General features: G+C 37.3%; 1 non-coding gene across 1 annotated transcript; it reads left to right on the top strand.

The window, feature by feature from the left end:
- Positions 1-13,694: 13,694 nt before the first annotated feature.
- On the top strand, positions 13,695-13,846 carry Trnay-gua (transfer RNA tyrosine (anticodon GUA)). Its single transcript has 2 exons — positions 13,695-13,731; positions 13,811-13,846. It is a non-coding gene; the product is annotated as a tRNA-Tyr (tRNA).
- The last annotated feature ends 725 nt before the right edge of the window (positions 13,847-14,571 follow it).

Genomic DNA, 14,571 nt, shown 5'->3' with positions numbered 1-14,571 from the left:
ACGAATTTGGTAGACCTGATATGATTTTGCTTGCATAGTTCAAAGACAGCTTATGATTTTTTGTGAAACTTTTTTGTGGTATTTATATGCTTTAATTACGCGAAGCGATAAGTAAAAAGCGTTCTACTCTCAGCTTCTTCTATTTCTCTTTCTTCTTCTATTTTACTTTCTCCTACTCGCCAATCCCTTCGGCGTGCGCTTCCGATTCATGCCTAAGTTCATTCCCTAATAATTCACCTCTGATTTCAGCAATGAAAATTCAGTAATCACTACTTTAAGTACTGCAGGGATGTGTGCATGCGTTTTAATACTTTGTGTTCGTTCATAATTTTTGCTTAGATTTTACATTTACTTGAGTGCCTGCCTGGCTGTGTTGAATGATGCGTGTTGACAATGTCCCTTCACTTCATGATATGCTATGATATGAGTTGTTGAAATTACCCAGTTATTTTTGTTGTTGTTGTTGTTGTTTTCATGCTAGCTGTTATTGCGTGCCATAATGAGATCTGACGTGTCACCTATGCATGCGCATCTAGGCTGTTGTTGCTCATGTCAATTTTCCTCATACCGAGCGGCCAGCCACAATATTACGGCTATCCAACCAATTGGTGGCCCTCCTAGGCGTATAAGTGATTCGATGCAAATGATTTTGTTGCATAGCTGCTGCCTCGTTGACTGGTTGTGCTAAACATGTGGGGGTGCTTGAGTGCGTTTCGCTGTCAAACTAACGCAATGGCTTGAACATACGCGTACATACATACGCACAGCCATACATACATACACCCATACATACATACACCCGTACATACATACATACATATAGACACACTTCAATAACGTACAAACAGGACGGCTGTTTTCCATGTACGCGTGTGTGCATAATTTTGTGCTCTGTGTGTACTGCTATATAAGTTTATGTGTGTGTGTGTGTGCGTAAAATACCAGCACCAGAAAGCAGTCCATAAACCATGCACCGCAATGTGGGCAACAGTAAAAAGTGTAAAGCATATCTCAGGGGGTTATTATTGGCACAACACGCATTCGCCATTCACACGGACCCTCTGGCATACGTACGTATATCTCTTCAAGCATATTTACTACCAATGATGAGCATAAAATATTGCACGCACGTGGGATTTCGTACTTTTCACAGAAATCGAAAATGCCGCACTCGCACACATGCATTCCGGTCTTACTTTGTGCCTGTATGTGTGGTATTTATTGGTGTGCGTGTTTGCTTATTAGGCGGATGGTCGTCTGAAGGTGCTAATGCTGGGACCTTGACACGCCTGCATGCAGTCGTCGATGTGGAATTTATCTACCATTCAAGCGTATTCCTACTATTTCATTAATTGCATGTCTGCCTGTTCGACTGTCTATCCGCCGCCGCCGGTGTTTGAATTCCTGTGGCCGCTCGTATCTTTCTTGCTGTTTGTGCGCGCGTCAGTCAAGGCTGCTTAATACTTCAATTCATAAATATTGTCATGTTCGTTCAATTGCTCTGCTTCGTTCCATAATTTCTGCTTGAATGGTTTGCCGCTTGTGCAGTCATTTGTGCATATTTGTATTCGATCTAAGTCTGGAATTCCTTTCTTAAATATGTCTTGCTTCGTACAATTCGTATTGCAAATGTTGTCTTTGATTACGAGCAGGAAAGCTGCAGCAATTCGAAAACAAGTGCTGGTACTCTAACTGTCACAGTGAATGTCACCATCACCGTTTATGCGAATTCAGCTGTTTTTATTTCTTCTATATTCTCATACTGGCCATGTCAGGCGTGCGCTGCTATGGTTCACATTTTTTGTTGTTATATACGCAGCGTGAAATAGCTTTTTGTATTTGAGATTTGCCCAGCTTCTAATAGAAATGGAAAAGGTACAGCTATTCCACACTTTTTACAAATGGAATTAATCTACGAAAATGTAAGCACATCGTGAGTGGCATAATGATGAGATGAACGCATAAGTTTTGACTATATTTTTTTTTAAATAAATTTTAATAATTTTTCTTTGAAAAATCTATTTAACAAAAAACAACATAAAAATCCAAGTTTCAAATTTTGTGGAAAATTTTTAAACAGGCTTACAATTTCTATTAAAAATTTCCCTTCTTTTATCCAGAATCAAGGTGGTGTTGGTAAATCAGCAGAGTTGTTTTAATTCTTTCGCCCTATCCATGTGGCTGTCAGCTCAGAATGAAACAAGGCGAATTCATTATTTGTTTTTTAGTTTCTCAATACTTTGCTTTGACAATCAAACCCACAGAACATAGCTGTTGGTCTAGTGCCAACACCTTAACTGAATTTGCCTTGTTCAGAATCTATAGAAAATTTTGTGAATGTGGTTTAGTTTCATAACCTTTTCATCATATTCTAGTTAAATAAACCGCAAGTGTGAAGTGCCTCAGAAATGATTTTTGTTGACATCTTTTCTTGACTGACGTTGAATTGAATAATGGAGCGCAAAAGGTCAAAATAGAGATTTTCATCACTCAGAACATTTTTTTTTATTTAATGAAAAAGTTATTCCAAAACCAAAATGGATGATTAAATTTACGCCACCTACAAACATACAAACAATGGAACGCCAAAGGTCAAAATAGAGATTTTCATCACCCAGAATAATTTTTTTTATTTAATGAAAAAGTTTCTCCAAAACGAAATTGTGTGATTAAATTCGCGCCACCTACAAACATACACACAATGGAACGCCAAAGGCCAAAATAGAGATTTTCATCACCCAGAATCATTTTTTTTATTTAATGAAAAAGTTATTCCAAAACAAAATTGGATGATTAATTTTGTGCCACCTTGAAAATAAACGCTTTACTCACAGTTAAAAAAAATAAATAAATTGTTGTACACCATTTTATAGATCACTGAATTTTGATACAACAAAGTGCAAGTTTCAAGTGGTTTAAAAATCGCGTTGATTTTTGACAATTATTTCTTCTGACGATGTTGGATGTTTTCTTCCATATAAAAAAAATTGCAACAGGCGTTAAATCGAGAAAATGCACCAAATCGCGTCCGAGAAAAATTATCTAAAATCAATGTGATTTTTTATCTACTTGAAACTTACATTTTATTATAAAAAAATTCAATGATCTATAAAATTGCATACCTGCTATTTTTCTAAGATGCTAAGTAAAAAGTTTGAAATTTTGTTGAAAATTTTACGAATTTTTATGAATTTTCTACACGGTTGGAAACTTTACTTTGTATAGCGTCTGTTGTGGTACGGACTATAATTATACAAAAAAATAATTGAAATCACAAATTACCAATACAAATGTGGTGTCTACTTTATTTTAACGCCGGCCGTATATGGGACATATAACTCCTAGTTGTAGCATAGGGCGGAAACAAAGGCTCTCTGCAACGATTTCTGTCAGCCGCTAAGTGTCTAATTTCGCTCCCGCTGCCGGTGGAAGAGCTCTCCTATATATTATATGTAGGATAGTTCGCATCCAAGTTAGTCGTGCGCGTCCTCTTCCGGCCGGCTTCCGTGTGGGCTCCATTGCAAAGCCATTTTGGCAACATTGTCACGTTCTCTACGGAGAATATGGTCAATCCGCTTCCATTTTCGTCTTTTAATTTCAAGCTTGATTGGATAGCTATCAGTGAACGAAAGAAGGTCAGCTTCGGAGTCTGTTCTTGAAAAAAAAAAAATTCACCTGAAAAACATTTAAACTCAACGAGAAAACAACACAGCTCACTAAAAACTTAAATTAACAACGCTGCTTCTTTAAGGCAACAGAGTGCCCGTAAAAAGAAAGGGGAGGCTACCTACTTAATATTATCAATAGCTAGCTGCTACAACTGATGGTCTGTTTTTGTTGCTACGAAAATGATGCGCCACTCGCCTCTACATTGCGCGCGTTAACACCGATTAGAAACACTATGGACGGTAAGGTCATCATCGAGTTGGTATTTTCAACGTAGAGTAGAATGGGGTAAGATAGGTCATTTTTTTGGAGAGCTCTTGCTACGGTGTTTTTGCATTGATTTTGAAAAATAAGCAAGATTTTGAAAGGTTATTTATCTGCTAACATTTTGGTTATACTGACTTATATTTGGCTAAATATTTTGGAAGCTGCATTCAATAAGACAAAGGTACTTTTTTCGATATTTTTAAAATCGGGGGGCACGATAGGTCACTATATGTGAGGGGAAAATAACAATGTACATGGCTTGGAAAGTAACGTTTTAACTTTTATTTATAGAGTATGAACACTGCACATGTTATAAAAGTTAGGAATTTTTCTTTAATTCATCACGCGAGCACGTAATGTTTCGAACGGAATTTTAAATTGTTTAGAGGCTGATCGAACACTAGCGCCATCTCGGACTTCCGCGATTGCGTTTTTTACGTCCTCTTCACTTCGTTTCGGCGTTTTCGCACATAATTACGCACCATGTTGCTGCAAAAACATTTAAAATTTATTTTTTTCAATTAAAAGTAGTGACCTATAATGCCCCCAGACGGGTGACCTATAGTGCCCCCAAGCACATGTTTTATGTTAGTGTCGATATTTTTTTTAAAAACAAAAATATCAAAAAACTAACACATTATTCGTGTTCAGCATTATTTTCTACGTAAAATAAAACTCACTTGACAAATATTTACATACATTAAATGCACTGCACCGTAGAATAAAAAAATGCTATGTCGGAGAAAAGCTCACAAAAAACTAAACAACGCCAGAACTAGGATAACTAATCAATGGAGACGGCCGAAATGACAGTCGCGAACGTTGTTCCCCACCACGTATTTAATTCACATAAGACGAGTGACCTCTGCAAAAACAGTGCGACGAAAACCCCACCTACCTATTGTGCCCCCATACCTATCTTACCCCATTCTACTCTACATATAATATATGCGAGTTTTTTGCGAGTTTCACCAGACATTGCGAAAACAACACCTTCTTTGCGGGAGCTTTGTTGTACATTCGCTCAGCGTTGTTTTAGCCAGCGTAGCCGCTGAGTTTGAATGCCCTTCACTACATCGATGTTGGCGTACCAGCTTCTTACAGCTCATATCATTCACGCAAATCGGACCATAAATCTTGTGAAGAGTTTTTCTCTCGAAAGCTCCTATTAACCGCCCATTGCTGTTCGTCAACGTCTAGGACTTAGCGCCATACAGTAAGACAGGGAGGATGAGTTCTTGATAGATCGTTTTTTTTTCGAGCGTCGAGAGAGGGCTTTGCTTTTCAATTGCCTATCGAGCACAAAGTAGCACCTGTTGGCGAGAGTTTTTATTCGCTGAATCTTTTGACTGACGTTGTTGTGGGTGTTAATGTTGGATCCTACGTAGACAAAGTCCCTAACTACGCTGAACTCGTAATCGTCAATCGCAACCTGCTGTCCAATACGCGTAGACTTTTTCATTGTTGCCACAAGGCAACAAGGTACTTCGTCTTGCCTTCATTTACCTCAAGTCCCACGCGACGGGATTCTTTTTCAAGACTGTAGAAAGTTGCACTGACTGCCCGCTGACTAATGCCAACAATGGCGATATCATTAGCGTGCGCGAGCAAGCAACATGACACTTTTATAGAAAATAGTGCAGGAGATGTCGATATTGGCGGCGCAAGTAATTTCGCCATCATCAGGTTGAAAAAGTCGCAGGATAAGCAATTGCATTTTCTGAAACCCCGCTTCGTTTTAGTTAGAAAGATCTTTGCCTATTCTCACTGCGCTGAGGGTGTTTGTTAGGGTCATCCTGCAAAGCCGGATGAGCTTTGTGGGCATACCAAACTCAGACATGGCGACATACAGTTGATCCCTTATCGTACTGTCGAATGTAGCTTTGCAATCAAAGGGTGAGTGTCGTCCTGCTTCTCATGGGTCTTCTCTAAGATTTGGTGTAATATGAATATCTGGTCGAAGGTAGGTTTGCCATAACCTACCTCCTGCATATTTTTACGCCACGCAAATCGGCGTATACAGAGGAAAAATAGAAAATAACAGAAAATTATCCAACATATCAGTGAAAGTCCCATGCAATTTGACTCTTCTGTTCCGGAGTTCAGCGACCTCATACAGACAAATGATCTCAATAAATTCTGTTAAATTCCATACATCATCCACAAATTTTTTATTTGTTTTTTATAATATTTTCCTTTCCACACTCGCGACGCTCCTACACTTTTATTATAGCAAAGATAGATTGCTTGAATTATTTTTCTTTTCTGCTACTCTCCTTATCTTTTATCACTTGGCTATTAAATTAAGCAAATCGCTGCATGTAAATCTATTCACCCGTAAAGCATTTCACCATCAATAATAAAATGCGTTCATGGCGGCAGGAATTCGTATGAAAAACTCAGCTCCTGATACAATAATAAAACCAACCCTTGGCACAAAAACTCATACGCGCATTATTGTTTCAAATATGAAGATATAAGCTTTTATAACAAACCAGACAAATATGAGCGTTCATTCGGCTAAGCATTTTCTGCTATTTTTCGTATGTTGCTTCTAATATTTACGCCTCCTAAAGCATCTACTCATTTTTCGTTTGCATTTGTTTTTTATCACTTTATCATCGCAAGTTGCCTGAAGTAAAAAGGTCACACTTTATTTTCCGACTCGTTCGTTATTCACGCCTGATTCACTTTTGGTCGGTGGAGAGCGGCATTGCTGTGCCTGCGACCCGTCGACTATTTGCTTACAATCAGAAAGTTTTCAATTTATCAAAACGTACGCGCATGCATACATTCAAATAAAACAGAAAATCCTTTACGGCAAATAAAGGTTTGATTGCAGTTCGTGCCAGCTTATCGCCGGTGACGTGTAAAAAGGTTTACATCAATTTTTGAAATTTGCCGTGAGAAGTAAAATCTGTATAAAACCTAATGGATACTAATTTCAAATTTTTTAATGTTATGGAATTTTTTCTATATAATATAGGAGCTCCCTTGTTTCAAATTTTTTCGTAATCGTGCCTAATATTAGGGTGAGTGAGCACACGAAAAAGTCTCTTTAATTATATGAGACACTTAGCATCCAATCTTAATTCTCCAATGTAAAAGCATTCAAAGAATTGCCATCATATCCAATGGGCTTAGACAAGAGAGCGATGCTCTTCCCACAGACATAAAATTTGTAGTAAGTAAAATTTTTGAAAACATAAGCTACGCACGTCGCATTGAAATCTGGTATGAAGATGCGATGCGATGCCGATGCACCAAGATTGCCTTGTGTATTTTGCGCCCAATAAAGAAAATACAGCAAATTAATAATAAAAATGGCTTCATTATTTCTCAAAATATTCTCCTTAGAAGTCAAAAGTCCAAATTTCTGCATTCGCTTGAACCAAATTTCAAAGCACTTCTACCACTCAGAAGTGGATAACTCCTATACGAGCTGTTTGAAGGTTCCAAAAGCTTCTTCAGGTCTTGAAAAACGTTGACCTCGCATTTTATTTTTGATGTTCGAGAACAAAAAGAAATATTTAGGTGCCAAATCAGGGCTGTAAAGGGGACGACCCATTAATTCGATCTTTTGAGTGCTCAAAAACTCTCTTGAGTGAGCCATTACGTAAGAGAGAGAGAGAGAGAGAGAGAGCGAATGTAAGAGAGAGAGAGAGTATTGTCTTGCTGAAGGATGATTCTTCTTTGGCGATTGGTTTTTCTTAGTTTTAAGAAAACTTTCGAAAATATAAGCCCATCATTTGCTTTGAGGTACTTTTTCCGCGAACAACTTTTGTTGATTTGAACTCATTTTGGAACGCGCTTACTGTCGATTGCTGTATGCTATTATGCATAGATCCAAGACTCGTCACCTGTTACGTTGCCAATGAATTAAATATCTTTTCACCACTCTGCACGAGTCTTTTTTTGTCAAATTATGCGCTATATAAAGGGAATAAATCTTCTTAAAGACCAAATTTTCATGCAATATTAAAGTTATGCTGGCCCCTTTAACCCCCAAGCATGCCAATATCGCACGAAATGGCATTTGATGCACACCACCGATTGTTTCTGGCACTACAACCGTATTTGGACGGCTCCCCTCGAAAGACATCCTGCAAGGGTCGTCAGTTGCATTGGAATTCGTACCAGCATTTCACAGTGGCTAAGAGTGGTGCTTCAACGCCAAAAGTCGAAGTAAGTTGTTCAATGCACTCCTATCTCGATAATCCATGCCGAAAATCGTAATAAATCATCGCACGAAAAATTTCCAAGAAAACTCCATCTTTTGGGCGAGTCAAAATTTTCAATTCACTGAAAAAAGAATAAATAAAGTGCGTAAGTGAAAACGTTTCATGTGAGTTTATGCTAAAAAATGCCAAGTCTTCGACAAAAATATCGAATCACAGCTCTTTATATGTAGAGTTTCAAGGCGGCCCTGTTAAAAGCCACCCTTACTTACTTACTTATATGGCCTGATCAAGGATCACAACCCGTTACCGGATTAAAGTCGACTGCAACAAAGCTCGCCAGGTGTCTCTATTTTGCGCGCGCCTTCTCCAATTTCTTACAGCAAGCGATGGTAGGGTTCCCTTAACTTGTTCCTTCCATCGGAGGCATGGTTTTCCCACGTCGTTGTCCTTAAACCTGCCATCTGAGCACCTTTGCTGGAGCTTCTGCATCCGTACGCTCGATGTGGCCTAGCCAGCGCAAGCGCTGAATATTGATGAGCTTAACTATGTCCACATCGTCGTAGATCTCATACAGCTCGTAGTTATTCGGCCCAGCCAGCCTAATATACATATAAATACCCTTGACTTGTTCTTAGTTCCAACTTACCCTAGTTTTCTGACGGTTTTCTATAGACGTAAGGGCTAGAGATGCCAATATTAGCGATATTTGTTATTACCGGGAGAACTCAAAGCAAACCTCAAAGATTCTTCAAGAATGTAAGAAAAAGCTTAATTCTGTTGGAAGAAGGGATAAGCTTGTAGGTTGCAGGACCCTGCACTTTTCAAGAAAGTGAAATTGCCTATGAATTGATGAACTGCGGATAAGCGGTTACCCTACAGGGACTAGAGCCAATACTCGGAATCAGTTCTACAGGGATCATGAAGTAGATCAGCGGTTATGTACGCAATTTACATAAAGGGCGATGGTCCAGTATAGAACGCTGCAGAACTGAAAAGTGTTTTGTGACAAGCCCGAATAGAAAACTGTCGAACTTTCTTCTAAAACTTGGTAGAAAAGATGTTCGATTGATGATCGCTTTATTACAGGGCACAACTCATGGGGTCAGCATATGACAAGCATTAGAATCATTGAGGAACCGATTTGTCTGTCTTGGTTAGAGCAGCCGGATACCGCTGAGCATTTTCTTTGTGAGTGTCCTGCCGTTGCGAGAGCAAGGCTACGAATTTTGAGTTCCAATGTCATGAGAATGAGTCAGATTCTCAAACTGGAAGAGATTTTCAGACTTGCCAAAGAATCTGGAAAATACTCAAGGGATTAGCTATCTCTGTCTGTGTTTCTATCTCTATTCTATACTATTCTTTTCTCTGTCACTTCTCTCTTTTCCTCCTTGACTAGCAATCCCTTTACTTTTTAGGGCTTCGAATACAATGGACTTTTTAGCCTGAGTGTTTTAGGAGCTACCAACTCTCTTGGTGCTGCTTGGCTCGACCTATTCAAATTTCCATTTCAATTTCAATCTCTCGCTGCTTCTTGGCTCACCTTTTTCACATTTCAAAATTAAACCTTAATGCCTTTCGTGAATAGTAGCATCACAATTTGTTGTGCAATGCCGGCAAAATAATTTTATCTAACTCGACGATCGATTTTTCAGAAAATTGCTTTAATTGCAGGGGTTAATACGAAAGGGGTGTTTGTTAAAGGTTTTTTATTATTTATAGTTAAGTTTATTCATGTGCGAGTATTCCCGTTATTTAAGGCATTAAAAAAGTCTCACTAACGCGAATTTCACAGTGAGCTACAAAAGTGTGCACAAATATTCTAGTTTACTTATAAAAGCCTTGAGGTCGCTCAACCTTAACAGACCAATCGCATAGACGTGCAAATGCAAAAGCTGCGCTGACATAAATTCTCTAAATTCTAAATATTTCATCCTGCTAATACCTGTGACAACTCGAATTCCCTTTGCCTCATGAATATATTTTCAGACCCTCATAATCTTTAGAATTTTTAGTACACACACACAAGTACACTTGTGCATACACACACGCGCATATATGCATGAGTCAACTTTCTTGCTTTAGCTCAATAAACTATCTGCTCATAAGCTGGTAACATTAGCTCTTATCGCAGCTATTCTTGCCACATTTGTCTGTGCAATTTCTTTCAAAAGCCAAAAAGAAAAATAAACCACTTTGTAGTACTTCTACTTTGTAACTCAGCACATGTTACTCTTGTTGCTGCCACTGCTTCCCTCGGCTGCCACATGCGGAGCTAACTGCTGGCATGTTTTGATGTTGCTTGGCGTGTGTTGGTCGTAATCCACTGACGGTTAATACACAGGACATTGCCATTGAAAGTTTAAGCGGTCACTCACCGTTTTACTACTTGCTCGAACACTTTGATGCAGTCTGTAGCCTGCTGTGCTGCTGATTGTGGTTATCGATGGATGAGGTCATGTGGGATTTGTGGCAGTCAGTAACCACCAGTTACTGACCTAAGACAATGGAAAAGTTTCAGAGCTAACGAGATAACGAGCGACCATCAACTCCCTACTACTTTTCTTACAAATGCATAGACGTCTTAGTAAGTGTGGGGTGCCCATACACATTTGGGTTGACATCCGTTTAGCTGTTCTTTGACCTTCAACCACTTTTTTGAAATTTACAAGTTGGCGTAACATTTAGAATTGGCTTCGAAAATAGCTGCTTGATGATTGGCAATCTATAATAATTTTAAAGAATTCACCATGCAAAACTATTGAAGGGTTGTGAAAATATGTTTGCTGGGATGCGTGTAATGTAAAATAGTTATTTCTGTTTATTTCCATGCTTCTATGTTGTAATTTAATACTCACATACTTCATGAAGTCATTTTTGATTTACTTGTGGTTTTCGTTTTTTTTTCAAATTTGCTTTTTCTCATTATTATTTTGCATATTGCTCCATTTCACAAAAGGAAATCTGAGCCATTTTTGAAACTTTTTTTGTACATTTCGCTTAATAGAAAAAAAATTTGATCAAATCGATGGTTATTATTATATGCACTTATGTGAGTTTAAATTAACGATTTATATGTTGGCTTTGTTGTTTCAGATTTGTTTATTCTCAGTAATTGTTGTTCTTTTTCTTGTTATAAACTTATAGAATATAGCGCGTTTTCAGTCGTTTTATTGAATAAGTAAAACATCGGCTTAAATCTATGATGTATCCAGTTACATATTGATCCCACCATTGCTTCCTCGTTATGTTAACTCTCATTTACTTATTATTAACTCCCCAACATTCTGTATAAGGCTCACACTCTCTCAGTGGAAGACTTATTCTTTACATGCATTGATTTCCCAATGTTAATACTTGCCTTTCATACCTACTCACCTCTGTTAAACTTATGCTATTTCATTCATACTTTCTTTCTGTTAATATTAGTATCAATTCTAAATTTATATAGACACTGAACTTTGTCAATGCAAATGTTTATTTATACGCACATACATACATACGTATGTACATACTTCAGTAAATCCTAATGTTAATCGATACTTAAATATGGGAATCTGTAATTACCCTCTCTTTAAGACTTAGTTTATGTTGTTCTTAGCTTTTAAGCGAGTGTTTTTATTTGGATACTGGCGAATAATCATTCGTCACACCATTTGCGAAAATTATGAATCTTGCGATAGGGTGATTAATTTTGCGCCACCTTGTATTTATAAAAAATAGAAAAAGTAAGTAAAAATTAAATAAATAGTAAAAACGATGCAATATGATGCGCTGCTATTATCTTGCCAAACAGGCAATTGATGTTTTCTGAAAAATCTAGAAAGTGTCCAGACTATGAAAATGAATATCGGCAGCTTAATTCGTGAGATAGGATCAAAAACCAACCGATAGGATCTTAGAAAATCAGGATGAAAGGATTACGCTGAACAAATCGTTGTAAGTGAGCGATTTGCGATATCTGGCTACTAAGGAGCGATACATATATACATATGTTTGTTGCAAATCCTTTGATTTTGATTTCGTAAAAGTTTACCTGTCACCAATTTCATTATGCATCGCTCCTCTGTCTTTACAACGCTTGATACTGGAGGTATTCTTTTCACTTTGGAATTTTTTCACTAAAGGGTGCGTGTCATTTATCTTTCACAGCTGCACCGGACTCATACCTTTTTTCCTTTTAAAGCAGATTTGACTCTTAAAAACAATCATAAGTCGCACGCTGCAATATCCATGCAAGACTGAAATGCTGTGCTTCACTAGAAACCTATTCTATGCATAGGCACATCAAACTCCTATTTAGAAACCACAACTCATTTAGGTTATAATAGTCTGATTATTTGCTGGTTTCCGCCTACAGACTCGCAGTGCAGAATAGAAAGTGGCCTGAAAAATTGACTTGGAAATTTCAATTTTTTTTAATTCAAATTCTAAATTCTTTGCCTTGCGATGGCACCTGATCTTTGGCCCGGTTTTTAGTGTTAATTTAATTTTTTTACATTTTTTAACTGAGTTCACCCCTTAAATTTTTAGCGCCTAAACTTAGCTTAGCTGGAAAGCAGCGTTAAATTTGCATTAAAAATTTGCTTCAAAGCATTCTTTTTAACAGAAGTTGCGCGAAATAACAGAACACGCGTCTGATCTATTCAATAACTTTATAGGGTAATAATATATATGAACATGAATAAACTTGTAAAGCTTGTGTAAAGGTAAATGTAAATGTACTCGTGCATTTAGTTTGCAGAGTTGCATTCAATACTAAACAACTTCAATCACGAATATGCAGTAGTGATCTCTTTAAGATCTCTACCACTGCTAAAGCGAAAAATTGCGAGGTTACAGTGAGCAATGACGCGCTGTTCGTCTTTTCCTTATACTCCTCTACTCAAAAAGAAATATAAAAAAGATAACCATTTTGTAGTTGCAAGCTCCATCTCTTGTTTGTATCTAGGAAAAGTACTCAAATCTCAATAAAATTGCATAGCAATTTATATTCGTCCGAGTATCTGAAAATAGCAAATAGAGAAAGCACCAACAACCAGTGGGCAGCTGGGTGACGATGCACGAAAGAGAAGCAAGAGAAAGCGCCAGTGAGCAATTTCATTCATAACACAAAACGCAACGCTTGCAAAGATCAATGAAAAGAGAAATTCTTTGCAAACAAAAATGAGCGCACTTATGAAAGCAAGCATAAAATGAAGCTAAAATGAGTCGATCATTAACGTAAAGTATCGATTGTATGCCACCCAATAAAATGGCAAGCAGCAAGTAGCAACAACAAAAAGCACTATATAGATTTTGCTGCCGCTCCACAAGCGCACCCGGTCGACCGCAAATTAGCCGACGCAAAGAGAATGCATAAGTAAATATACTTAGTTACTAATCATTCAGAGAGCAGCGAAAAGTGAGAGCTACGAATAGTAAAGAAATTAATTATATTCTGCAGCAACAGAAACTGTCTGGGAGGCATCCAAATGGAAATACTTGCGTATTATTTTTCATACTGGCAAGTATAGTACGTACAAGTGTACATACATATATACGAAAAGACAAAACAGCGCAATGGAAGCGCACTTTCAACTGCCTTCGATAGCTCAGTTGGTAGAGCGGTGGACTGTAGACGAAATTGGCTTGCATCAACAATAATAACGTTGGCGCGGTGAAACTGGATTCAAACAACCGGTAACTGCAGTGCAGACATCCATAGGTCGCTGGTTCAAATCCGGCTCGAAGGAGAAACATAATTTTTTTTAGTCATATTTAAATTTTTTTGGTTTTGTAATTTTGAAAGATTTTGTAATTTTTTGATGTTTTTCGGTTACTTTAACGAAGTGAAATAAGTATTTTTGTAATTCATATAATTTATTTATTTTTTTTTTTGTGAGATAAAAGATAGCATATGGGCATTTTCACAAAAAGGTCAACCACGAGTGCAAAACTCAAACTGTTCCTGAAAACTTTTTGTTGATGAATAATAAATCTCAAATGTGTTTACTTTTTAAATATAAAGGAAATTTTCTTTTCTTTTAATTTTGAGCCGAAATATACAACGAATATACAAAATTTGCAAAAATCTAACTCTTTCGACCAAATATACCAACTTTTTTCCTTGTAATATTCCCTTATTCAAAGCAATACTATGATGCTTTTATAATTTAAAAATCTTCTACTGATAGTAACATAATGTTTAACAAGCAGAGAGACTTAGTGGAGATCGAATAACGGTAGTTTTTTTTTTATTACTTCTGCTTGTATTCGTATGTCGCGTCCGTTACCGAAAAATAGCATTTATTGTTCTCATTAGTGCAAAAAGTGTTGAAGTATAAATTGCTTTCAGACTTTAAGCAAATAACTTATTTCACTTAAGAAAAGTAGCCATTGACTCTCGACAAAAACGATTAATAAAATTTATTGGTGTTTGAAATTCGTCGCGTCCGTTACCGCGAACCTTAAATTTTAA

This window comes from Anastrepha ludens, chromosome 3 (assembly GCF_028408465.1).
Source record: "Anastrepha ludens isolate Willacy chromosome 3, idAnaLude1.1, whole genome shotgun sequence".
Taxonomy (NCBI): Eukaryota; Metazoa; Arthropoda; class Insecta; order Diptera; family Tephritidae; genus Anastrepha; species Anastrepha ludens.
The sequence above is the reverse complement of the archived record's forward strand: the minus strand, read 5'-3'. Positions and strand labels throughout refer to the sequence as shown.